The 26,140-nt window shown below is 39.8% G+C and overlaps 1 long non-coding RNA gene across 6 annotated transcripts in view; it reads right to left on the minus strand.

Moving 5' to 3' along the window:
* Positions 1-26,140, minus strand: part of LOC138739331 (uncharacterized) — a 334,221-nt gene that overhangs the window by 228,105 nt on the left and 79,976 nt on the right. For all 6 annotated transcript variants that reach the window (XR_011342172.1, XR_011342173.1, XR_011342174.1 and 3 more), the window contains exon 5: positions 5,019-5,152. This is a non-coding gene — a long non-coding RNA (uncharacterized lncRNA). The remainder of the gene's footprint in view (positions 1-5,018; positions 5,153-26,140) is intronic.

Raw genomic sequence — 26,140 nt, forward strand, 5'->3', positions numbered from 1 at the left:
TCTAATCAATTCTATTTATTATCATCTTTTAAGTATGAAAATAGGAAAGGAATTCATTTTAAGAGGACAATCACAGAGCAAAAACAGAAGGAAGGTATAAATCCATACTTTGTCTGCTCATGTTTTGTGATTGTATGCATTCCTAATCCTTGGTGTAAAATAATCCTCAGCTTGATTTATTTGTTGACAGATCCTCAAAGATTCCATTTTATTATTTTTTAAATAATTTTTTTGTAGCTAAATCATAGGCTGATATTGGAGTCACAATTGGATAACCAGAACTTTGTCCAGTTCCTGCTCATAATGAAGTCTCTGTGCTTTGACATAAAAAAGGATCTCAGCCTCGCAAACAAGACAGCTTGACAGATTTCATACTGAAGAATAATATGGATTCTAAAGTGTTTACCTCAAGGAATACAAGAGGACAAGGGATGCAATTGCTTATATGATGGGTGAGTTTTGCAGTAGATTTTTGTATTTGAAACTATTTACGCATACTGAAGGAAAAAGTGGTGAACGTTGCCTCATTATCCTTTTAACACCAGTTTAGCTGTGATGTAAAGTACTAATGAATTGGCCTTTCCTATTAAGCCAGACTTGCTACAATAACATTATTTAAGAATAGAAGAAGTAGAATTGCATGGTCCTCAATGTCTAAATGGAATGAGCTGACAAATGAAGCACAAAAATTCTTCAGACTTCTGATATTTGGGCTAAGCTTGCTACAGCTTGTGGCTATTTCAGTCCTATTGCTCCTGTGTCTTATGGTTTTATATACCCTACAAATGTTGAGATTGATTCCAATTTTGTATACAAATATTCCAAATTAAACATTTCCGTAATTTTCTGTGTTCCTTAGATACCTGATAGAGATGTATTAAATTATCAGAATCATCAATGGTGTAGATAGTCTTTTTATATCAGCTTAGGATGAGAGAAAGTTCAAAAGGGAATTAGAGGGGAATGGTTTTATTACACAGAAACTGGTTGAGCTATTGCTACCAGAGGAATCAGATGCCATCACTACATTTGAGAGGTATTTAGACAGGCTCTTGAATAAACAAGGCATGAAAGAATACGGACCTAATATATGGAAGTAGGATTAGTGTAGATGGGCAAAGGGATTGGCAGAAATGCTGGACCGAAAAACCTGTTTTTTTTAAATTCCCCTTGCCTGACATTGCTGGGCTCTGCGTGGATTCACTCAGAGATGACCCTGTTACGAGCCCATAGGACCCCAAAACCCAGCAGCAATATATATTCACCAAGACAAATGGTTACTTAAACAAAAGTTGCTTTTAATTATCTTTAAACATGAAAACAGAATCACACTTTAACTTATCACTATTGACTTAACTAACCCAACTTAACCCCCTTCTAATTCTAAGTGCACTTGTATGTAATATGTGTGTAAGTTCAGAAAAGTTCTTTGATTCACAGTCCAATCTCACTTCTCATTCCTCCAAGTTCACTGTGCACAGAATTTAACATTTATGAAGTTTTGTGCTTGAAAGATAAATGGTTACTGCTCAGGAAGGTTCTTGTCAGTTTTCAGAGATAAATTTGTTGTTCCAGGACACCCACAACTGATTCCTTTTTAATCAGCCACTTCAGTGTCTTTCCAAAGAAACTTGCCCCCTTAGGGTTTTCCAGATGATAACCTCTTTCTTTCAGGTCACCATTGAGTTCCTTTTTGTTTCCCTTATTTCAAGTGAAACATTAGGCAGCCAGTCTTCTCCTCTTGTAAAACCACAAGGGCTTTGACCAGGCTGAACTAAGCACTCACAACCCATCTTCAAAATGGGGGTTTTCCACAAGCTTGCCAGCTTGTCCTGTTCTAGTCCCATCTGCTGCTGCTGCTGAGTGTAAAACTACAGAACTGATAACTCTCTCTCTCTCACTTTCACTCTCTCTCTTTCTCTCTCTCTCTTGCTCTCTCACTCTCTCGCTCTCTCTCAGAGAAAGCCTCTTTGACTCTCTCTGCTTGCAAAACCTCATGACCCTCTTAGAACAGCAAGTTCCACTGCAGACAATCTGTGGTTCCAATAAGCTCTTTCATCTGTTGTCGTTTTGTAAGCAATAATCCATTAGTGAAGTCTCTTGGGCACTCTCCAAAGCTTCTGCAAAGACTATTGGCCCCGACATGTCTAGCATGGGGCAGAGCTCCAGTATTTTAAATAAGATCTGTTTTAAAGTGTTTATATGTGACCTACACTAAAACCTGCCACCAATCTATCTCACAAAAACATATCTATATTCTGTCACAACCCACACTGATAGCTTGACCTATGCAAGGACATAAAATGCTGAAAGCACTCAACGGATCAGGCAGCCTCAGTGGCCCTCAAAGAAGAATTGACATCTGTGGTCAATAACCATTCATCGGAACTTTAATAAGCATGTTGTACATTGCCAAGGAGGTTAGGTTGACAGAAGGTATAGTCTATATTTATTGGGGTAACAATTACTTTGAAGAGTGGCAGATGCAGACAAGAAGAGAAAACTGAAACAAATTGAAACTGAGGAAAATTATTAAGATGTGATGCCAGAGGAAGAAGTTTCCAAATTCATTTGAAAAATGTCAGTGTTTCCCTTCCCTCTGGCAGCCTAGTTCTGGGCAGAAGCCTGCTTCAAAAGAACAAAACCTATTAGAACAATTGGTTATATATAATCCATATCCTATGTAGCGGAGGTGGGGAAATGTAGGTGGATCATGCCAGGATAATGAATCAGTATCAATTCTGGGAGCAGGTTCCTGGTATCAGAGAATAGGTTCTCTGGAGTCTGATGATTTGAGAGGTCAGAAACAAGGGTGATCCCATAATAATGAGAGATTATGGAGACATTGGAAATGATCTTTCAATTTTCTCCCCATTTAGAAGATAGTCTGCCCATTTATTTCTTCAACCAAACCGCATAACTGTACGCTTTCTGACATTGTATTTCATTTGCCACTTCACTGCCAATTCTTCTAATACATCCAACCTTCTGCAGCCTCCCCAATTTGTCAACACTACCTGCTCCTCCACTTACCTTTGTATCATTGACCCATGTGGAATACCACTAGCAACAGGCACCCAACCAGAATATTATCCCTGTATTCTGAATCTGATTCTTGCCAATCAACCAATGCTCTACCCATGCTAGTATGTTTCCTTTTATAGCATGGGCTCTTATCTTGTTAAGTAACCTCATGTGTGGCACCTTGTCAAAGGCCTATTGAAAATCCACTGCATCTCCCTTGTGATCTCCTCTACAGCAGAGAGACTGGGTGCAGACTGGGAGATCACTTTGCTGAGCACCTTGGCTCTGTCTGCCACAACAGCATGGATCACCCAGTGGTGCTACCAATTTTAATTCCTCATACCATTCCCTCACTGACATGTATGTCCATGGTCTCATGCTTTGCAAGACTGAGACCACTCTCAAATTGGAGGAACAATACCTCATTCCATCTGGGCACCCTCCAACGGGATAGCATTAACATTGACTTCCAGTTTCCATTAAAACCCCTCCCCCCTTCTTCTTCCCCATCACCTTTCCCCCATCTCTGTCTCTCTCACTCTCTTTTACTTTTCCCTCAGTCTCCTTTCACAAAGCCAAAATCCACTCTCACTTCTCCTTTATATACAATTAACACCTTTTGTTGGTCTGGACTCCTCACCCTTTCAGTCTTCAGTCTTTATTCTGGTGCCTTCCCATTCTTTGGTTATTCATTGAAGTAGGGCTCAGGCCCAAAATGTCAGTACTATATCTTTATCTCTGATGGACACTGCGAGACTGGCCGAGTTCCTCCAGCATTTCAGTGTTTTTACTACAATCACAGCACCTGCAGACTTTCCTGTTTCACTCCCCCTTATCCAGCCTGCTTGTCACTTTATCAATGAATTCCAAAAGGTTTGTCAAGCAATATTTTCCCTTAAGCAAACCGTGCTGGCTTTGGCCTATCTAGTTATGTACCTCCAAGTACTATGTAACCTCATCCTTAAAAATTCACTCCAGAATCTTCCCAACCACAGACGCCAGGCTACCTGATCTATTATTTCTGCTGCCTTCCATCATTTTTGAATAGGGGGGGCGACATTTGTGATTTTCCAGTCCTCCAAGAGTATGCTAGAATGAGAGCACTGGCAAATTGGAGGAACAACACCTCATATTCCAACTGGGTGGCATTAACTTTGACCTCTGGTTTCCACTAGTCCTCCCATGTCTCTTCCCCCCCCCTCACCATCTTTCCCTTTGTCTCATTTCCTCTCTCTCTCTTCATTTTTTACTCTGTCTCCTTTCACAGAACCAAACGCAAATCCATCTCCTCCTGTTCTCTTATCATATCCAATGAATGCCTCTTGTCTATTGATCTGTACTCCTCCCCCCTCTCATTCTTCCCATTTCCCCAGACTTTTAATACAGGTGCCTGCCTGCTTTTCACTCACATCTTAAGGAAAGTCTCAAGCTTGAAATGTTGATTATATACCTTTAACGCCCAAGGACCTTGCTGAGTTCCTCCATCATTTCTGAGTTTTTACTACAGTCGCAACATCTGCAGACTTTAATGTTCACTCTTTTAGCCTGGTGTCAGACCCTGATTGGTGTAACAAAGGGAAGTTCAAGAACCTGATAGCTGTTGGTGGGGGGGCGGGATTAGAAACTGTCACACTCCTATAATAGCATGGGAAGGTGCACAATTTTCAATCTGATCTGTACTCACTTTACTGATTCAGGAAAATACTTCCAATAAGAAAGGCACAAACTATTCAAGGAGCATGTTCATCTTTAGAGTGGAACAAGTGAGTCAAGAGGCCTTCTGCAGAATGCTTCCCCAGTACAATAGAAAACACTGGTTCCAAATGCACACAGATTCACAAGTTCATCCTGGTAAAATTATTGGTAACATCACCAAAACATTGCAGTTGAAAATTTACAGACAAGTTCAAAAATCTAAAACAAGATTATGTTTCATTCTGTGAACATAACTTCACATAGATACCAGTATTGGAGAATTCACTCATTTTACATACCTTCAATCTTCTTGGATTTTGGTTGGATTGTAAAATCCAACTGACCATGAAGACCTTGATGTAGGCTCCATAATGACATGCTGTTGACTTTATATCATGTCCTTAAAAAAAATGTTTCTACACAGCTTCAGATTCTAAAAAAAATTACAAGATTAACAAGTCATTACTATGTGCTTCAATGTTTCTCAGCCTTGTTTCTTATTTCAACTGTGACTGGCTTTGGAAAGTCAGTGACCATGCATTACTGCAAATTAACCGACCATACTTTTAATGATTGGCAACCTGTCACTTTTCTTTCTCAGTAAATAGTTGGCAGTTCTGATTTGGGAAATGACTAATAGAGTTAGGGGATTTCTACAATGAACTTTCCGACCTTCAATAAATAAATTGAATTGCACAAGATAAAGATTAGTCATCTCTTAAATGGATTTGCTAAAAAGAGTGTGATGCAATTGAATCACCCCAATGTGGTGGAAAAGATGTAGAGATGGAGAGGGCAGTTAAAATAGAGTAGGAATTTTTCTGATTTTAATTTCCAGATGATCAAGGTCAGCAGGGTTTTTTACAATGTTGTGGGTGGGACTTCAGAGTAGAATCTGACTGTGTCATTGGGCTGGGGACTGAGAGGAGATTCTGGGGTGGTTTCCAAACCAGTAGAGCTTCCAGGATTTGGGGCTAGAAGACTCCTTTGTTTGTGGACCCAAGTAGCAGAAATTCTCTCAACTCTGAATATCTTGGATTATCTGGCCCCATCTGTAATCTCTATAGATAGATCCATACTGGTCATTTTCTTAATCTCAGCAACAGTTCTCTCCAGCTCTCAGTGAAAGCAACCAAGTGGTGTCTTATATGACAAATCCAAAGACTGCAAAAGCTTGCCAACTAGGATCAGTATGGCCACTTCCTGGCCTTATTCCCATCTAGGATTCTGAATCAGGTGGAGGCAGTTTTTGATAAGTGTGTTCACTGTCAAAGGTCATTCTTTAATTATGCATATTTAAATTTTACTTTGCAATATCGGTATTATCACATTGATACACTGCATTAATATTGTTACAAGATCAAACCAGCAACCACAAAGAAGGCATATCACACAGGGGTAAAGATGAACAATTACTTTATTAACAAAAAATTCACCTTCAAACTTTAATTCAAAATCCACCCTTTTATAACAATGCCCACTGGTTACTATGCAAATTTCTATAACAGAGTAAAACTAATAAATTCCCCAGCCTAAATATAACATATGTAATTAAAGTCTAAGTTATATTTCCAACCCACAGAAAAACTTAAAACACAAGACTCACAAAACTTCGATCTCAACCGAAGCAAAGATCATAAACAAAATTCAGTTTGTTTGGTAAACTGAAGCCAAAAGATCTTTGAGAGAGAGAGAGCACAAAATTCAAAGTTGTCTTGTGTTGCTTACAGAGAGAGGAACAACTGGATTGGTCCGGATCCTTCTGGCTACCTTCGGAATGTTCATCCTTTTTGAAATCCCAACATTCTAAACTGTAATACGACTATGACTTATGCTCTGGGCCTTCTTCCACACCACAGCACCACCCAGTGGTGGTTTATCATCCAAGTCCAGAAATTTTTAGATTATTTTCTGCACATGCTCAGTCCATCTCCCACTCTCTCAGCAGTCCACCTTCACCTTGGCTCTCTAAGGCAAACTGTCACTTTTTAACATAAAACCATACAACACATAGGCCAATACACAACCCAGAACCCTGTAACAATATGGTATCAATATATTTACTGAAATAATTGAACTGTTGTTCGACTTACAACATTAGGATTTTATTCCAAACATTACATCCTTGTGTTACAAGATTTTGATTGTACTTTAATTGAGTGATATAATTTTCAGAAATGGATTATCTTGTTATTTTTCCACAAAAAATATAATTAATGCCTTAAATCTATTAATTTTGTTTTGCAGTAGGCAAAAAAAAAATACTGCCAGCAAGAGGCTGTCAATGTCAGTGACAGCCCACAGAGAAAGTTGTCACTCTAAATTACATATTCTTGTGGTGATATGGCATATGCCAATGGTTCTGACACCTTCAGAGAAAAACTCCAATTAATTCTTAGCAGTACCAAGCAGGAAGTTGTCGAAGACTTGTTGTTCTTCAATTATAAAGTCATTGGTGCTATTGAGACTACACAAGAGAAACACAATATATAATTTTACAATGTCCAGAAATGTGAAGAATCTTTATTGTGGTTCTATATTGGCATGTAGTCTGATGGACAATTAAATTTAGGGTCTGATGCAATCTTTACATTCCATGATCAAATTAATAGCAGGCATATCATGGCTGTGTTACAAGTATCAGAGATGGAACTTGTGGAAATATCCAGACTACAATCAAAGTGAAAATGTGGTGAAACTCTTCTTATAAATCTAGAAAAGACCAAAGAGAAGTAGAATACAAAGAGAAAAAAGCAATTTTAAATTTTGACCAGTTCAGTGGGAGCTGAATTTGATATTATGGTAAATAGTCTTTTTCAGAACATTTCCCATCCTTTGCAGCTTGTTCACGTTTCATAGGGCTTTCAAAATGAATTGATAATCAGATGAGATTACAACAAACTAATTGCTTAGAAGTTTATTTTATTAACAATAGAAAATCAGATTTGGACTTTGTTGCCTTGCTCTTTCCCAAGTATACATTAAATATACTGTGTTAAAATCATTACTGACAATATCAATGTAATTTCTCTCTATTATTCTCTGGCAACAAGCGATTTATCAAATCGCTTCAATAATTATGCTAAATCTTTATTTCCTCTGATCTTTGTTCAAGATTTCCCCGCTCCTTTGTTCTTTGCCATTTCCCTTATTCCATGTCTCCTACTTCATATTATTCTTCTAATCCCCTCCCAATCCTCATGTTTCATCCATCTTCCTGTATTACCTATCTACGTTGAACAGAGTTGACAAATTTCTTCAGCCAGAATCTGTGAAATTTGTTGCCAGAGTCAGCTGTGGAAGCCAAGTCATTGAGTATATTTAAAGCATAGGTTGATATGTTCTTGATTAGAAAGGGCAAAGGTTATAGAGAGAAGGCAGGAGAATGGGTTTCAAAGGAAAAATACATCAGCCATGATTTGAATGACAGAACAGACTCAAAGGGGTGAATGGCCTAATTCTGATTCAAAGATTTATGGTCTTATGAATACTGGACCACATTTTTTCCTCCTTTGGCCCAACATTGTATTTCTGTCCTCTGAAAAAGCATTAAACCAGTCAAAACTGTTGTCATTAGCCTCTCATAAAACTTATGCAACTCCTCCATCAAACTGTCCAGCCCTTTACTTCTTCAACCAGTCATTTCCTTCTTCAATCATGGATCATATTTATACCTATTACCACCATTTCTCTCTAACTCATTAATCTGAATGATTGGTAACATTCTGAGGGACTGTAGATGAAGAAATGACCTGTCCTGGAGATGAGGATTTAAGATGAAGGCAGGATTGAGATGAACTAATGGGAAAAATAATTACTAACAATATCAAGACAGTTTCTCTCTGTTTTCCTCTGACAACTTGATTTAGCAAAACACTTTAATATCGTATCCTTATATTTTTATCACTGTACATTATTACATTCATTTTTTATTTAGCAGTATTGCCACCACTTTGGCATCTTGTCATTACTCCTCCCTGTTTTTCAATGGGCTCCCCTCTGTCTCAGCCCCTCAATGCCCAGTAACGGAAGGACTCTCAATTGTGCTCTTTCCCCACAGCGGCCTCATATTGGCTGCAGCAAGCTTTGTTGATCACCTTAGCTCTATCTGCCGCCATAGCTTTGATCTCCCAGTGGCTATCCATTTCAATTCCCCATCCCATTCGTTAGGTGACATGTCTGTCCATGGTCTCATGCACAGCCAGACTCAGACCACCAGCAAATTGGAGGAACAACTCATCTTCTGTCTGGGCACCCTCCAACTGGATGGCATTAACAATTTCTCTGGTTTCTGTTAAACCCCCCCTCTCCTCCCCTCTCCCCACCCCTCCCTCCATTGCCTTTCCCAGTTTGGTCTGTCTCTTTCTCTCCTTTCACAAAGCCAACAATCAATTCTCGCCTCTCTTATCATATCCAATTAAGACCTTTTGTTGGTTTAGAGTCTAGACTCTTCCCCCAGCCAGCTTGGTCTTTCTTCTGAGCCTTCCTGTTCTCTACTTTGCTTATTCCTTGAAGAATGGCTCAGACACAGAACATTGGTAATATATCAATGTAAGACCAGCTGAGTTCCTCTAGCATTTCTGTGTGTTTTTACTCTATGTTCTATGTACATGTGCAATATCTGGTCAAAAGCCTTCTCCTGGTCTCCAGGCAGGTATCCATCCCCCTGTCCTGCATGTAGGCAATGGTATCTCTGAGTAGCACAAGGCTTTCTGAAATTTTCCTGCCTAGAACTATGGAGGTTTGGTCTGGATGGATTAACCTGCCTCAGGGCAGACTAGACTCAATGAGCAGTGGCTTTGGGAAGGATTTTGTTGACACCGTTTAATGATTATATGGGAATCCTGATATCTTCCTTCTCCCCCTCCTGTTTGAAGATGAGAGTGATGATGCCATTTCTCATGGAGTCTGACAAGCTGCCTTCCAGGAGCATAACATTGTACACTTCCAGCAGGTCCACCCAGTCCCACAGAGCCATGTACAAGCTGGTAAGCCGTTCCTTCTGGTGGTTTTACTCGACCCAAAGGAATGGATGGAGTCCGTCAGCTACCCCAGGACAATTGGCTGGTTGAGACTCTTCTGCTTACTGTTGATTAAGAGTTCTATGATAGAGGACAGAAGGTTGTGAGAGGCCATTTAGTCTGTAGCCTTAGAATCAGAAAGCATTTACTGTTATGAACATATCACAAAATTCATTGTTTTGAGATAGCATCATGGTGCAAACATTTCTATAGACCACATTTCAAAATAAATAAAACTAGTGCAAGAAAAAGAAAACAGATAAAGTGAGGTTGTATGATAAAGTCTATGGTTCATTGTTCATTCAGAAATCTGACAGCAGAGGGGAAGAAGCTGTTCTTATGCCATTGAGTGCTCATCTCAGGCTCTTATATCTTTTTCTTGAGGGTAGCAGAGTGAAGAGAGCATGGACACAATGGTGGGGGTCCTTGAGGATAGAGGCTACTTTAAGATAATGTCTCTTGCAGACGACCTTGATGGAGTGAAGACTGGTGCCTGTGATGTCACAAGCTGAGTTAACAACCTTGGAGTTTTTTTCTTATCGTGAGGATTGGTACCTCCATAATAGACAGTGATGCAACCAAACAGAATGCTCTCCACCGTATACCTGTAGAAGTTAACGTGCAGTGCAAGGTTGTTGTTGTGACACCACTCATCGATCTCCCTCTTGTACACCTCCTCATTGCCATCTGTGATTCTGTTGGCAACCATGGTGTCATCTTCAAATTTGCAGATAACATTTGAATTGTGCCTAGCCAGAGTCATGGGTGTAGAGCATGGCATAAAAGAGGCTGCTGATCATCTGTATGCCCATCTGCGAAGATGTGGCTGAGTTGTCCTCTTTCTCAAGGCTGTGGATCACAGAGTTCCCTCTGTGAACCTTTGGAACAAGAAACATGAGCACATCTCATCCTGCTCTACTGGACCCTGGATTGGAAGATGATCTTGGACGACTGAGGTGAATAGCATGGCTTGCCTGCTCTTCATTTCTCAGAGATCCTCTCTCACGTCCACCTCTCTGGACTGCAGAAGGACAAGTTGCTGTAGGTCAATCTGGAGTTGGCTCAGTTCTCTCTGTCTCTGTCTTGCTTTCCAAATACTTTTGAGGATAAAGAACCTCTTAATGTTCTCCTTAGTTGCTTTCCATCAGTTCACTGGTGAATTAAAGTGTCTCCTGGTTCTCCAACCAATGTAGTCCTTCTTTAGTTCCTCCATGTTCTCTGCGGGCCTGCAATTTCACGTTCTGCTTCCACATTCCCCTGCCCGTGTTCTGGTCCTCCTGTAGGTTTCAGGAGGTGCAAAGGAGGCAGTGATCAGAGAATAACATCGGCGTCACTACATTAGTTCTGACTGTGATGCCCTTCAACATGAAGACTAAGTCTATTTGAGATTAGGTTGAGCCATCTGATCTCAACCAAGTGGTCTGTGGTTGTGCTACACCTGCAGGATTGTTGAAGGCATCACACAGCTGTCCATCCTTTACCATCTCCATCAGAAGACTGGAGGCGCTGACCAGTCTGCACTGTCAGATTGTCATGATGCAGTTGAAATTACCAGTCAGAACAACCAGCCTGGATGTGGCCAACAACAGTGAGAGCTACTGGAAGATGGCCAGCCTCTTGTTCTGCATGAGCAAGGTATACACATTGATCAGCTGGAGCAGGGTGTCATGGTGCATTAGATTCACCACAGGACACCCCTCAACTTGCAGCAAGATACCCAGACTGTAGGCATGATAATTGTTCTTTCTCCCTCCAACCATACTGACAACCCACATGCAGCCCTGAAATTGAAAGTCATAGGTGAGGAAAACTAAACTGGCAGGGGAAATGATTGCCCCCTTATTCATTTGCTGAAAGTCTTGCATCTAAATCAAATTTCAAAACAATAAGTTCACCCAGTGTTCTGACCACAATCAATCCTCTTTCTACAAAGAGGATATTTACAAAGGCAATTTTAAGCAAATTTTATTACAGGGTTTCATATGCATTCTTGTATGTTTAAAGTGCTGCCTTTTTTTTAAATAAAGGAAGAGGATAGCTTTTCATCTTTTCTACCGATGGTTATATGTCCAGGAGCTAAAGTGCTAAAATTTATGTTTCACCCAAAGTAATTGGATTTTGCTTTCCGCAGTCTGCACAGAAATCCCTGGCTAAAAACAATGAAAATTCCCCGCTAGGTTCGTCACTTAAATTAACTGACACGTTGCAGCATATTAATAAGATTCCTCGCTCATTTTCTGAGAAAGTGGATGGTTTTAATATGCTACCTTTGACCACTGCTGAAATTAGTATAGTCAGGTACATCCATGTAATAGCTGTGTGGAAATTTGATAAAATGTGATGTAGATTCAGATCTCGCTTTCTTTTTAGCTGCATTTATGGCTTCACTTAATTAAAACTCCCTGATAACTGTTAAAAAACAGTACAGCTGATTGACATATTCCACCACTTTCATTGATTTAAAAAGGAAACTTTCAACTTAGAGTGAAGAAGAAATATTACTTCAAAGAAGCCAAATTGTCAACTGAATAGAAGGAGCAGGAAGTCATAATTCAGATGACACCTTCACTTGTCTCAAAAACACATGGAAATAAAAGACAACTGTAGATCAGAATAGCCCTGCCTCAGCCCTATTGGCAACAAGGGATGTACAAAGGTTAAAGGTTCCTTTACTGCCAAAGTACACAAAAATTATTTTCCTTAGTTTGCTCTGTAAAAGAACACAAAGAAGCACCAATGGTCTAGTCAGTGTCACTCTCAAGACACGAAGAAGCAAGAGGGTCCCTTCAGACACATCGTGTCCCTGGATGCTGCCACCTCCCGTGACTTACCATCTCCTGTGCTCCCACAAGCCTTGTAGCTGTGCGGCCGCCTGTCCATTCTAGCTGTGAACCCGAGTTCCAAGCATTCAAGTCACGCTCCTCATCAGGCTCAAAATCCTGATGCAATTAAAAGCTGTCAGCACTTGTTTGCCAAGTCATCAATGTTCATTCATGTCCAGTTCATTAAAGTCCATGGAGAAGCAAGGAAACTTAACTAATCATTATTGTTTATTGAATCTGTTTGCACAATTACTTTCAGCTATATTTTATACTCAACCAATGCCCAATATCCTGGGATCTCCCACAATTCAATCATTTTCTGGAACCCAGAATTCCTGTGCAGCAGTGGCTTTCAAACTGCTCCCTTAAACTCACATAAGTATTCCTTATGCCAGAGTGCTCTGTGATTAGTAAGGGATTGCTTAAGGTGGTATGTGAATGGAAAGAAAAAGTTTGAAAACCACTGTTTTAATCGTAACTAATTAACTTGTTATGTGCACAGTTTTGTAATTCCAAAGGAAATGGGCTGATAACAATTTTTCTCAAGCAAAATAAATCACTAACAATTGGGTCTAGAGCAGTGATTCTCATCCTTCCCTTCCCACTCACATACTACCTTAAGCAATCCCTTACCAATCACAGAGCACTGATGGCATATATTTGCTTAAGGTGGAATGTGAGTCTGGGGGACAGTTTGAAAACCACTGCTGTACAGTTTTAGAATCAAGGTCAATTATCTGGCTGGTTTATTGAAGATGTTACTTTGAGAAGAATTGCAAATAAAGTATAAATGACGCAAGATGTGTCTCTGTTCAGTTGATATTGTCATGCAGAGAGGAAGACACAATGTTGTCTCATGAATTATGGTGGTTCATTATGTCCTTCAACATTTCATTTTTCAGAAAGGCCTAAAAATTTAAATTTATGAAAAGAGGAATATGAGAAGCTGGATTAACAAGATATTGGAAGTTTTCCATTAGGTCTGCTTTCTGTGGGATACAAGCTGAGGTTTCCACAAATCAAAGATACGTCAAATCTCATTAAGCTAATGGCATTTTTTGAGAGAGCCAGTAATAAGTGCATTTATATAAATAATATCATAATGGATTGCAGGGAGGCATTCAATAGTATTTCATATTACCAATTCCTAGCATGTATAAAAGCACATCTAATTGGAAATAGTTGATTAGAACTGGGAAAGAGAGAATACTTGATATGGCAAATGTTTTCCACTGATCTGATCTGTGGCTTCAATATTTTGCATTTATTAATAACTTAGACATAGGTGTAGACAGTTGTTTATCCAAATTTCAGATTACATTAAAAGGGACAATAAATATCACAGAGAGGGAAAGAACATTTAAGTTGGAAGTTTACAAAATAAGCAGACAAAAGTGTGGCAAATTTTGCAACGGTACAGGAACTGTTCCACCCAAAACCACAAGAAACTGCAGAGTTCTGAACACAGCTCAGACCATGACAAACTCAAACTCTCCTTTCGTTCATCAACTCAGTCCATACTTCCCACTTCCTGGGAAAGTAGGTAACATATTAAAAGCCTCTCCTACCCCACTCGATTCTACCTCCTCCCATCTGGAGATCACACCTCCAGATTCAAGGACAGTTTCTTCCCTGCCAGTGTTAGACTTCCGAACAAGCTTTAATAGAAAAATGGTACCTTTGATTTGTTCTGACTGATCCCTCTCTGTCGCTCTTTCTACACACTATACTTTGATTTTTATTGCTGTACAATAGGTTTAGAAGCTAAATTGCTCACAAGATGAAATATCTCACTGTATCTCAGTACACATGGCAATAAACATGAACTTGAACTTCAAAGTGGACAATCTCAAGGTTATTTATTTTGGATTTTCTAAGTAGCAAGGCTACTAGATCAACAACTGGGGACTAAGAAAGTAGAAATATTTGAGAATCTAGAACAAAATTGTTAAAAATGAGCAGACGTACAAATAGTAATCAATTATTAAATAATAACGTCAATGAGGCTGAAACACCAAAAGGATGACTCTAACAGGAGCATTGGGGACAAAATCTTCAGTCTTTGAGACAAAGGTGGTGGATTCACGTGTTAATTCTGATGTTTGGATGCCTAAATAAATGTCTATTTAACTTGGCAAGTATTCTCTTCGATATGATCAAAACAACTCTCCATGTTCCACAATGTTATTATTGAGAGGTTAGATACTGAGAAATTATTGCATCATAGGAGAGCCTGGAGCACAGGCAAATAACCTTAAAATAAGAGCTAGTTTGTTTAAGAGCACATTTTCATACAAAAGATAGTTTTTAAAAATTCTGTGAATTTAGAAGATTCTAGAAGAACTGGAATTTCAAGAGTGTGATAGATTGCTGAGAGGTAAGGGTATCAATGGATGTGGAACAAAGGTGTATAAATGGAGTTCAGGTACAGTTCAGCAACAATTCAATAAACAGCAGAGCGGGTGCAATGGGCTATCAGCTCACTGAACTTGCTCTGCCATTCAATTAAAATGAACAAAAAAAAATATAAGAACAGCAATGGAGTCTCTGGTCTTGGGGACTTAGAATCATAGACCCATAAAATACTCCAGCATGCAAACGTTTGTCCTGAACTTATTTTGCCTAGCCCCAGTGATCAGGACCCAGATCATATCCCTCCATAACCCTCCCAGACTTGACCAAATTTTCTTCAATGTCAAGATTGATCCCGAGTTTACCAATTCAGCTGGTAGCTCGTTCCACACTCCAATGACTTTCTGCTGGAAGAAGTTTCCCCTAATATTCCCTTTAAACTTTTGCCCTTTCTTCCTTAATCCATTCTTCTGGTTTATATCTCTCCTAACCCCAGTGTAAAAAGTATCTATACCCATAATAATTTTTCATACCCCTTTCAAATCTCCCCTCATTCTTCATATACAAGGGAATAAAGTCCTCACCTATTTAACCTTTCCGAGTAACTCATTTCCTCAATTCTTGCAACATCCTTGTCTATCTCCTCTATATTCTTACAATCTTATGAACATTCTTCCTGTAGTTAGGTGATCAAAACTGCACACAATACTCTAAATTTGGCCTCAAACAACTTCTTCGTAAATCCAACTCCTATATTCAGTACTTTGATTAATAAAGGACAAAGCATCATAAACTCTCTTTAGACCCTATCTACCTATGATGCCACTTTAAGGGAATTGTGTATATGTATTCCCAGACCCCTCTGTTCTACCGCACTCCTCTGCCATACCATTTGCTATGTACCTATGTCCTAGGTTGGTTTGTCCTTCCAAAGTGCAACCCCTCACATTTGTAAGTATTAAATTCCATCTGCCATTTTGCAGCCTAGTTTTTCAGCTGGTCCAGATTTCTCTGCAAGTTTTGAAAGCCTTCCTCACTGACCATTACACCTCCAATCCTTGAGTCATCTGCAAACTGACTGATCCAATTTACATTATCACCCAGATCATTGTTATAGATGAGAAACAACAATGGACCCAGCACTGATCCGTGAGGAATACCAGTAGTCACAATAGCTCAGAGTCTAAAACAGCACCATCTACAAATCATTTTATAACCAAAAATCTGTTGATTTCCCTTTTGAATTAACTTAATGACCCTTTCAAATGATTCACCATCATCTGAGCAAAGAAATTTATCTCAATCCTCTTATTCTGAGATCATGACCACCAATTCTATAATGCTCAGCCAGATCTGTTATTCTGTGAATATTGTAAGATTCACTAAGACCAACTTTCACTTTTCTAAACACTTCAGAATGTAAATCTGGACTATTCAATCTTTCCTTGTACAACAAACCTCCCATCGCACAAACTAACCTGTTGAATCTTCATTGCACTTCCTGTTTATCAAGTATATTCTTTTCAGTAAAGAAATCCAAACTGTGCACAACACTCTTTATAATCACACTAAAAAATATTTACCCAAATTTAACCACTGATGATAACTGCTATCTTGAACTGAAGGTTTTTAAAAAAAGGAATTGCCTAAAGTAGGATAATTATTAAAAATCTATGTGACCAAAACTGTTTCCTAAATTGAAACCAGATTCTCAACATATGTCTAACAACAAAATTATCAGTTAATTTGGATCCCAAAAAAGGTAAAGGTGTTCCAAGTATCGAAGGAAGAGAATATCTTTTAGCAGATTTCTAAATTAATCTAACTGAAGCATCTAAATTTTCCTTGTGATGAATCCAAAAAGTAATGTATCTAATATTATCTGCCCAATAATAAAATCTAAAGTTAGGTAATGTCAAGCACCAATGTGTTTTTAATATTTTGAAGGAAGACTTTCCTCAGAAGGGGGCATTTATTTTTCCATATTAAAGAAGATATGATAGAATCCAATGAATCGAAAGAAAGGATTTGGGAACAAAAACGGGTACAGCTTGAAAAATATACAGTGTAAGAATTTAAGAAGGAGATTCATCTTAATAATATTGATCCAGTGGTTAAATTTAGGTATCCAACATTTTTCAGGTAGTTTTACTGACCAAAATCTTGCTTCTTTTGAACAATTATCCAATAAATTTAAAATACCTAGACAACATTTTTTTCACTATTTACAGGTTAGGGATTTTAAAATTCTTTCATTTTGAAGCTCTCCGAAGACCTAGAATCTAATATGATAGAGATGATTTATAATTTTCAACCTAATTATAAATGGCTGGTATCTGGCCTTTATGAATTACTGGTCAGAATTATAAAAAAACTATGGGAACAAGATTTTCAACAGCCATTTTCTTAATCTATATGGAATTTATTCTGAAATGAATGCATTCATTATCACAATTTAAGGTAGTACACCGGGCCCACTATTCCAAAGTTCATTTGGCCAAATTCTATTCTAATCTCTTCTAAATATGATAAATATATAACTGAAGAAGGTTCACTGTACCATATGTTTTGGTTATGTTCTCTTTCCAATTTTTGGGAAGGGGATATTTCGACCTTTGGCCTTAGTTCTTAATATTAATTTGATGCCAAATCCTTTTATAGCTCTCTTTGGAATGTGGGCCATCTGGTTTAATTCTGACTGCTTCATAGTCCTACATAGTTCCCCTCACCCTTATCGCAAGAAGGGCCATTTTAATGAGATGGAAAAATGCTGTCCTTCCCACTCATAATCAATGGTTGTCTGATGTGATGGCATGTCTGACTTTGGAAAAAAATTAGATGTTCCACTACTGAAATGATTCTTAACTTTGTTTCTTTATGGGCTTCCTCCCTTAATTACTTTCAAAATTTGTAAGGTGAACTAGTTTTTGGATTTGAACCCAACGTTTACCTTCCTTTTTTTGTTATTGGTAGTGGACTGTTTGTGTTAGTCAGTAGCCTCCGAAGGGTGGGGATTGAATTAGTACAGTGTTTTTCTTTTTAGCTTTCTTGTAACAGAAGTTTCAGTACTATTTGTATTGCTATGAGATTTGTTAAAACTTTATTGTATTGTTACATACCTATAGAACATTTATTTGATAAAACCAATAAAAATATTTTAAAAATAAATATTTACTGCTGAATATTATTCCATATGTAATAAAATCCAACACACTGTTTGCCTTTTCATTTGCCACTTGTACTTATATCTGAGTGACCTCCGCAGAAAGACACCTAGGTCACCTTGAATGTCAACATTATCCAGCCTTTCAATAGCTAAAAAAACTCTGCTTTTCTGCTGTGCACCATCTTCACATCTGTTCATCTGGCCTATCCATATCCTCATACTCTGAATCCTGCCTTGTTCTATTCTATCAGAAAGCTTGAAAACATGAAATCTTCTCTCCTCAGTAAATCAATGAGATCAAGGCACCTGTGGAAGAAATTTCATGCAGAGATGTTGACAGTAACGTAATTGCCAAACTGCCCATTTTAATACAGCGCTAGGACCTGACAAATTGTGTTCAGCGAGACTTATTATTTGGAAGCAAGGTTGTAGCTGTGACTGTAGTCAAGGATGGTGATAGTGGTTAATGATGAGTTTTTCTTACTAGGAGACATAACTAAGATGGCAATAATAACTGTAGTCAAGGTTTAGACATAATTTGCAAAGTTTTTAATTAAATAATGTATCAATTTCTGCAAAAGCTTGTTTGTCTCTCAGTATAAATACAAGTGCTTGAGAGGTAGATTTGAGAGTTGGCAAGCAGTAGAGATGGCTGCCTGCTCCCCATCATTTATCATGAGCAATAAAGACTGTGAAATTATACTCAAGGTCTCCAAGAAGTTAATCTCATTGTCAAAATTGGCTTAGTAGTCAGCAGGACCCTCATTGGAACAGGATCCGAATTAACTAAAAAGAAATGTAGAGTCCGTGCAATCAGCCAGGGACTGGCACTGAGCTGAGGCACCAATAGGCTGAGGTAAGAAGTGGGGAAGACAAGGTTTTGAAAACACTAAAGCTAGTATAAAATAAAAGTTGAAATAATATGTATTATTGTACATAGGCGGTATCTTGCAACTATGGGAATTGGTAGATGCCAGATAAATGAAATTTCCAGTTGCTTGAGATTGTGTGTTGCACGATTGGCAAATTGACCACTAGGTGGCACCAATTTTCACTTTTTGTAATTTTTACCTATTTATTTTCCACAATTTTTTTTTTTGCCAGTTGCTTTAGGCTGCTGGATGCTTGAATTCCAGATAGCAGGGATTTTACTGTAGTTAGCTCTGTTTGCAGTCATGGGAAATCACCCTTGCAAAAAAAAACACCGTATGATCAAGTTCTGAAACCAAAACCAAGGAAAGGTAAACCAATCCCAAATGCTCCTTGTGACAAGGAAAATGAGTCAAAAGGGAAAGCAATTAATAAAATATTGGCAACAGGTAGGAAATCCTATTATTCTTCTGGGATCCCTGGCTGCTACGGTAGAGAAATGATCAGTGGGCAGAAACCTTTAGTAGTGATTTGTATGGTCAGTCTCAGGGACAGTGGCCATATGGGGGATCTTTTAACCTAAACAAAATTCAAACTTGGTGGGATAAAAGGCAAGATGGGGACAGAGACTCTACATAGGATGTAGATTATATGTGGTTATTTTCTGGAATGGTGGGATGTGGCAAAGCAACACCAACCTTCCGAAACTAAAAGGAAAAAGTGGTATCTGAAGCCCCTAAAGTGTCCAAGTCCCTTGATGCAGCTACCTTTCAGTATCCAAAAATACTCTTCAGAAAGGACAATGGGGAATCCAAAAAGCTAAACTCCTTATATCCATTGATGCCACTCGCCGTAATCCTCCTCTTCACCAAACCCAACCTCCCAATGTAGACGATGTTGTCATCGCAGCTGCTGAGACTGTATACCATTCTGCCCAACCAGAGCTCCCCCACTAGAAGGGCCACAGACCAGATTTTAAAAAATGGAAAGGTCACAAAACATGACTCATCCTATTGCTCCAAGTATCCTAAAATGATGATAGGTTGCATGACAGTCCTTAAGCCTTGGATCCCCAAGTAGGTTATGTTGGTGACAGTAGAATCCTCAAATCATTTGAAAGCAGCTAATGCTTTCTATAACTGGCTGTCCAAATTTGCAATATCTATGAACACTTACCAGGGGATACAGTGCTCTTCATAATGTTAGGGACAAAAACACTTTTTTTCTTTTATGCACCAGTGCTCACAGTTTAAAATTGTAATCAAACAATTTAAGTTATTTAAAGTGTACATTCAAGGTTATATATTTTTATGGTTTGACCAACAAATTACTAAACATGATTACTTTAATATACAGTACATAGCATTGCTATATCCCAAACACTATGATGCCCTGAAGTGAATGGACTATGTATTTAAAGTGCTGTAATTTCTACAAGGCCAAACCAAAATGTACATAAAATCTGGAATGTGCACTTTAATTACATGTTAATTGTTTGATTACAAATTTAAAACTATGAAGCACAGGGGCAAATAAAGGAAAAAAACAGTCTGTCCCAAACATTAAGGAGGGCACTGTATATCCGATTCTTCTAGATATGAATGCCAACATTGCATCTGCCTTCTTCACCACCAACCCAACCTGGAGGCTAAACTTTAGCGTGTCCTACACAAGGGCTCCCAAGTCCTTTTGTACTTCTAATTTTTTAATCTTTTCCGTCTCCAAATAATACTCTGCCCTTTTAATCCTTCTACCAAAGTGCATGACCATACACTTTCCAACATTGTATTTTATTTGCCTTCTCCTAATCTAAGTCTCTCTGCAGCCTTTCCATTTCCTCACTACCTGCCCCTCCATCTATCATTACATCATCTGCAAACTTAGCCACAAAACTATTTATTCCACAGTCCAAACTATTAACATGCAATGTAAAAAGAAGTGGCCCCAATATCTACCCCTGTGGAACACCACTGGTAACCAGCAGCCAACCAGAATAGGATCCCTGTATTCCCACTCTCTGTTTCCTGCCAATCACCTAATACTCTACCCACTGTGGTGCGCTGTTAGACAGAATCAGACACACACACACACAAGGTAAAGACTGAACAACAGGCTTTAATCCACAAAAAACCTCCACAGAGCCAGGCTGGCTGTGGCTGCAGCAACTCACTGTGAGGCCAGCGCAGGCTTATATCCCGGAGGGTGATTGACACCCAACCGGGTGGGGCTTGATCCATTCAGGCCAACTGATTGGCAGCCAACCAGGTGTTGTCCTGTCCCCTTACACTTCTGCAGGTACAAAGGTTGCCCCCTGCAGTAGGCCGGTGGTAGACCACCACACCCACATTAGTATCTTTCCTGTAATTTCATGAGTTCTCATCTCGTTAAGCAGACTCACGTGCAGCACCTTTTCAAAGGCCTTTTGAAAATCCAAATATACAACATCCACTGCATCTCCTTTCCTCATAAAGAAATGCAGTAGGTTTTTCAGACAAGATTTTCCCTAAGGAACCATGCTGACTTTGGCCTATCTTGTCATCATCCTTGACAATTGACTCTAACAACTTCCCAACCACTGATGTTGGACTAATATGTTTATAAGTTCCCTTCTGCTCCCTCCTCTAGGTGTTCTGATATGACTTCCTTCATTATAGATTCCAACAATTTCCCTACCACTTAACATCCAGTTAACAGTTCAATAGTTCTCTGTTTTCTCTTCCTTTGCTGTCATGTGAGTTCTCATCAGCTATTCTCCAATCTGTAGGAACCATTCCATAATTGAAAGAATTTTGGAAAATGATAACCAATGTTTCCATTCACTCCATACCAAGCTTCATACATGTAGCTCCTTAGGACTTTGAGGCTTTCAGGCGAATGAACATCAGTACTTTTTTTTTTAAAGCTAACACTAGTTTTTTTTTAATTCCTCATTCTCACTAGACACTTGGTTCCCTAATATTTCTGGCAAGTATTTTTCTACCTTCTTCCATGAACAGAGAACAAAGTATCCAATTTGATTTTGATTTCAATTTGATTTTAATATCAGATTTATTTTCACAGTACATAAATGGCATCATGTATAACCCTGTGATTCTTGTTCCTGTGGGTGAGGCAGAATTACCACTTGTTGGTAGTGGGGGAAAAAACTATACACAATGTACATATGTAAACAAGAACTGTAAACAGATAACAAATGTAAGCAAACTGACTCTGCAATTTTAAAATATCAATTAAGATTTCTTTTTAATGATGTTCCAGACAGTTACATTTGGTAATCCTAAAGTCTGAATTATGTATTCTTGTTTTTCATCGTCATAATGGCTTCCTTGACTTTTATTAGCACAACTCTGGTCCTCATGTTGAAAAGTTGCAACTAAAGATGACAAAGGTAATCAAAAGCTCAGAAGCAAGCCTAAATCTCTTATACCTGCTCCAATGAAGCAATTAAACATATTTGAGTACTTTTGAACATCTGTGAAGCCAAATGTCTCCAACGTTATGGTGCCCTGAAATTTGTGGGGGGGGGGGGGGGGGGAGGGAACTATGTATAAAAAGTGCAGTAACTTCTACATGGTCAAACTAAAATATATACAAATAACCTAGATTAAAATCTGGAAGGTGCACTTTAATTACACGTGAATTGTTTGATTACAAATTTAAAACTATGGAGTACAAGGGCAAATAAAGGAAAAAAGTGTCTTTGCCCCAAACATTATGGAGGGCATTGTATATCCTACAGCAAGGTGCAGCCCACTCCACTGAGCATTGGGAAGTCCCTGAAGTGTGGAAAGTGGTACACAAAAACATATGCGAATTACCAAGTACCTGGAATCTTGGAGGAGATCAGGACTCAACTAAGTGAGAAATGAAAACTACCCACTACTGACTCCATGCTCCTAATTGGTCTGTGGAAAGGTTTATTTCTCCATTAACATGTAGATTAAATTTCCATTGGCCTAATCCAACTGAATTTAAATGATAACCATGAAGGGAGGGTTATAAAACCCACTGTGCTTTCCCATTGTGTTACCAGTAATCTACAAAATAACTGGAATAAAGAGGATAGCCTGTAGAAGATGCTTGGAGAGAAAAATGAGTCCATGCTTCAGGTCATTGAACTTTCTTAAAAATAAGCAGGTGTTGAGAAAAAGTGGGTGGATAGGGAAGGAAATACAAAAGGTAAGGTCTCTATGAGGGCAGAAGACAGGAGACAAATGGCAAAAGGCATGACAGTGCAGGCAAATGGTACATGTTTTAAAAATAATGGGGTTAGGAGTAAATTAGAATACCGTTGTGCTGAATTGGCTGTAAAGTGCTCAATTAAATGTTGGATTACTGTTTCTGAGTTTATGTGAGTTTTATTGAACATAGTGTAGGAGGATGATGGAGCAGAGGGACCTATATATGCAGGTACATAACTATTTAAAGATGACAGCAAGTTACAACCTCCCACTGCCAATAGGTCTTCTCTGGCCTCCATGTTAAAGGTTTCCAATATCATCAAAGGACATCAGCCCATGAATCAGACTATCAGATTTAACTTTCTGCTAACTAGTGATATAGAAAACCTGGCATAGTGTGGAACAGGAAACTACTCAAGTTTTCTGTCCAGCAATAAAGGGAACCCCTCCATTCAAACAGACTCATAATTATAAAGTCCCAAGGGCAAAGATGGGAAATGCTGGAAGGCTATGATGTAGCAAATTACAGAGATTAAATGAGTTTGTTTTTTTAAAAAAAAGCACAGGACAAAAACCAATGTGCAATAAAACATGAATTAAAGACCTGCAAAACCTATCTATCACCTTCAGCTTTCCTTTAGTTCCCCCTCCCCCTCCTGTCAGAGAGGGACCCTCTCCCCATCACTTCTCAGCTTTTTTCCCCTCTTCTACCCTCCATCTATATCATTTATCATAATTCACCTGTTAGCCTATATTCCTCTCCCCCTTTCCCTTCCCTTCCCCACCCCTGCATTTGGGCCCTTGTTTTTTGCTCATACCTTGACAAAGAGTTCAGGACCAAAACATTGGTTACCCTTCACTCTCTATGGATGCTTCCTCGCCTGTGGAGGTTCTCCAGCACATTTGTGTATGGCATCTGATCCTATCTGAGCTGAACAACAACAAATTATGCAGTGCAATGATGATTCTGCTGGACCTCACCAACTAAATGTGTGCACTACCAATCAACCACAATCAGACAGAGAATCATGATTAATAGGCTTTAATCACGTTAAAGTGTCAGCACAGCTTGCATGTTATTGGCCTGGTTCCAAGGCAGGCACCGAAGGAGGGGTTTGGGCGTAACAGTCTTTATGGGGATATCTGGGAGTCACAGGGGGCAGGCCAGCCCATACAGTGCATCTATACACATAGTGGTAGCAACACATTCACTCCTTGTTTTTAAACAAAGTCCGGCAGGGTGGTGTGGTTTTAGTACTCATTGCAGTTCCAAAGTCCCTTACAGGTTCAGCCTGTCCCATGGTCTTGTCTGTCACTGGGACCATCGCAGGGTCTGCTGTGGCACACCTGTCGGTTCTCGGACAGTGTCTTGCACAACAGGTGGTGCCTCTGGTGGCTGAGGGGGTGTTGGTACAGTGGTGCTGTCCAGGTCAGTTGGAGTTTGGGGAGCTAAATCAGGTGGGGCTGGTTGGTCAGGGTTACCAAGAGAGGGGATTTGCCAGTTGTTTAAGGGGCCTCCTGCATGTGCCAGGATCCGGATGGAAATGTTGTCCTGTTGACCATCCTGATACTCCATGAGGGCATATTGGGGGTTGGCGTGGAGGAAGTTGACTTTCTCGACCACAGGGTCAGTTTTGTGGTGTCTGATGTGCCTTCGGAGCAGCACCAGCCCAGAGTTTGTCAGCCAGGATGGTAGTGTAGTTCCGGATGCCAACTTCCTGGGGAAGGAAAAGAGCCTTTCATGCAGTATTGCGTTCATGGCTGTACAGAGAATAGACCTGGTGTGATGGAGCATGTTTGGGAGGGCATCCTGCCTCCGGGAAGTGGGTAGTCCTTTTGATTTAACTGCTAAGAGAACTGTCCTTGAAACTATGGTGTTTTCCCTCTCTACCTGTCTGTTCCCCTGGGGGTTGTAGCCCATGGTCCGACTTGTGGCTGTACCCTTGGCCAACAGGTACTGATGTAGCTCCTCATTCATAAAGGAGAACCCTATGGATATAGAGGGGGGTATCCGAACAGAGTGAAGATGCTGCACAGCACCTTTATGACTGTGGCCGTGGTCATATCCGGGCAGGGGATGGCAAAGGGGAAGTGGAAGTATTTGCCCATGATCTTCAGGAAATATACATTCCTGTTGGTGGTCAGGAGAGGTCCCTTAAAGTCTATGCTCAACCGCTCAAAGGCGTGGGTTTTGTCTGGCCGATAGAACTAGTGTTTGCACGGCGCAGACCGGGCAGTTGCGTGTCAACTCCCTATTGACTTTGACCAAGTAGGGAGGTTTCAGGCTCTAACAAAGTGGTAGAGCCTGGTGACTCCAGGGTGGCAGAGATTGTTGTGGAGGACATGGAGGTGATCCAGCTGTCCTTGATGTGTTTGAACACCATTTGGGCTTCTGCCAATGGGGGAAAGTGGCCAATTTTATCAGGGGGCGGGTTGTGTCCACATAATTGGGGACCCACTGGGCATACTAAGAGAAGAGGCCCAACCACCTCTTCAGGGCCTTGAAGGTCTGAGGTAATGGGAGTTCCAATAGGGGTTGTATATGATCTGGGTCTGGCCCAATGCTAAAGATGCACTTCTTTTGGTTATTGGCTCAGATTGAAGCTTCTGGCTACCTAGAGAAATTTGTGGAGGTTGGCGTCACAGTCCTGCTGGTCGTGGCCGCAGATAGTCACATTGTCCAGATAGGGGAATGTGGCCTTAAGTCCATAGTCATTGACTATGTGGTCCATCTCGCTCTGGTGACTCTGAAAGGGACTTGGATGAAGTAGTAGGGGCAGACATCTGCCTCGAAGGCAGTGTAAGGGACGTCCTCTGGCCGGATTGGTAGCTGATGGTAAGCCGACTTGAGGTTGATGGTCAAGAAAACCTGGAACTGGGCGAACTCTTTGACCATGTCGGTGATGCAGGGAGTGAGTAGGCATCTAGTACGGTGAAGCGGTTTATAGTTCGACTGTAGTTAATGACCAAGTGTTGTTTCTCTCCACTCTTTACCACACTACTTGGGCT

The sequence above is a fragment of the Narcine bancroftii genome, chromosome 7, assembly GCF_036971445.1.
Source record: "Narcine bancroftii isolate sNarBan1 chromosome 7, sNarBan1.hap1, whole genome shotgun sequence".
Classification (NCBI taxonomy): Eukaryota; Metazoa; Chordata; class Chondrichthyes; order Torpediniformes; family Narcinidae; genus Narcine; species Narcine bancroftii.